Below are 2,323 nucleotides of genomic sequence, written 5' to 3' on the forward strand. Positions count from 1 at the left end.
GACAAATTTTATCGTTCTTGAGCATATTTGGTTGGTTTTTCAAAAATTGAAAATTTCATCAAAATCGACCAAAATCGTAAAGGGCCAAATGGTAGCCTTACCAATTTTGCAAAAATTGACGAATTTTAAATTTTTTTTGTGTTAAATTTTTTTTTCTAATCTTCAAATTTTTCTACCTGTCAAAAAATCTTGGGCAACTGTGTTAGGCTTGGGCTACCCTGTATTGCCGACACAGGTAGCCCAAGACAAATAATTTTTTCTTGTGTCCAAATTTTTTGTCCAAATTTTTTTTCTTCCAGCCCAAATTTTTTTCTTGTGTCCAAATTTTCTACCCATAATTTTTTTTTGTGTCTTTGTCTGGTAGCCCAAGACAAATCATTTTTTCTCGTTTTAATTCTTTTTCTCTTGTGTCCAATTTTTTTCGTGTCTAATTTTTTTTCTTGTGTCCAAATTTTTTTCTTGTCAATTTATTTTCTTCTGTTAATTTTTTTTGTGTTAAAATTTTTTTCTAATCTTCAAATTTTTCTTCCTGTCAAAAAATCTTGGGCAACTTTGTTAGGCTTGGGCTACGTGTATTGCCGACACAGGGAGCCCAAGACAAATAATTTTTTCTTGTATCTAAATTTTTTTGTCCAAATTTTTTTTCTTCCAGCCCAATTTTTTTTCTTGTGTCCAAATTTTCTACCCATAATTTTTTTTGTGTCTGTGTCTGGTAGCCCAAGACAAATAATTTTTTTTCGTTTTAATTTTTTCTCTTGTGCCTAATTTTTTCTCTTGTCCAATTTTTTTCCTTTTTAGTTCATTTTCTTCTGTTAAGATTTTTTTAAACTTTTTTTGAAAATTAAAAAATTCATCAAAATCGGCCAAAAGGTGCCCTTACCAATTTGGCAAAAATGGACGATTTTCGGAAATTTTCAAAATTGTCTTTAATATTAAGTGTATATGTGATGTTGCTACCCCGATTCACCAACCGGGCAAGCTGAAAAATTAGCTTGCCCACGGTGGGAATCAAACCCGCGACCTTAGCTTCACTAGTCCAATGCTCTTCCAACTGAGCTGCAAGGTCAAGACGGTTCGAGCAGTTGATATTTCGGAACTCAATCTAGTCCCTTCCATATCTGCGTCTTAAAAATTGATAGTGATAATGCAAAGACTCAGGTGTGTATATTAAATGTATATGTGATGTTGCTACTTTGAGTCACCAATTGGGCAAGCTGGAAATTTTGCTTGACCATGGTGGGAAACGAACCCGCAACCTTTGGTTTGCAAGTCCAATGCTCTTCCAACTGAGCTACAAGGTCAAGACGGTTTGAGTAGTTGATATTTCGGAACCGCTCAATTTAGTCCCTTCAATATCTGTGCGTCTTAAATTGATAGTGATAATGCAAAGACTCAGGTGTGTATATTAAATGTATATGTGATGTTGCTACTCTGAGTCACAACTCACAAACCGGGCAAGCTGAAAAATTAACTTGACCACATTAGAGCTGTAGAGTAGCAACATGACATATACATTTAATATACACACCTGAGTCTTTGCAATATCAGTATGTCTTAATATGCTGAAAATGGCTTCAAATATTTACAAAGACAAGTTATTTCGTATTTAGGCATATCTGGTTGGTTTTTCGAAAGTTGAAAAATTCATCAAAAATGGCAAAATGGTAAAGGGCGAAAGTAGGCCGTATTCTGTGGCCGATTATCGTTCAGTTTCGTTGCCCCCCTTCGGGCACTACTTGAAAACACGATAGAAAATTAGGATAAATTATAGAAAGTCTAAATTCACTTGTTTTCACCTTCACAAACCTGCAGTTTTCGAGCATTTCATCTTCGAAACATCAGTGAATTTGCATGTTTTGCAATACACCGACGCCATTTTGATTCAGGAAATGTCGAGGATACTTGGTGTAATATACGACATATATAGCAGATTCAGCAGTTTTATACCGGTATTTAAATGAAGTTTCCTGAATTTTTGCTGTGCAAGCAGGTTTCAACAAGGAAGCTTTGAGTGGAGTTTTACGAGGTTTTTCGCAAATTTTCATAGTTTTTCAAAACTAAATTAGTCAGAAAAGAATTGGACAACAATTAATCGGAAAACATCCGCCAATTTGCGATTTTTTTATAGCATTCTGCTCTTGGAATTTACAAATAAATAAGAACAACTTTATTTACACGCATCAAAATCATCCACGAGCGTTTTGTTTCTAGTCAATTTATATAAAACAAGACGCCTGCTCAAGGCGTTCACTCCGCCTGCATGCCAACTGATGTACCTAATTCATCCGTGGACCGTGAAACTCAGGGCTTCTCGGTCAAAATG

General features: G+C 35.0%; 1 non-coding gene across 1 annotated transcript; it reads right to left on the reverse strand.

Annotated features, from left to right (window-relative positions):
* Positions 1–1,228: 1,228 nt before the first annotated feature.
* On the reverse strand, positions 1,229–1,301 carry Trnaa-ugc. The gene has a single exon. It is a non-coding gene; the product is annotated as a tRNA-Ala (tRNA).
* Between the last annotated feature and the right edge of the window lie 1,022 nt (positions 1,302–2,323).

This window comes from Dendronephthya gigantea, unplaced genomic scaffold, assembly GCF_004324835.1.
Source record: "Dendronephthya gigantea isolate DGI-Jeju-01 unplaced genomic scaffold, DenGig_1.0 000012F, whole genome shotgun sequence".
Lineage (NCBI taxonomy): Eukaryota > Metazoa > Cnidaria > Anthozoa > Malacalcyonacea > Nephtheidae > Dendronephthya > Dendronephthya gigantea.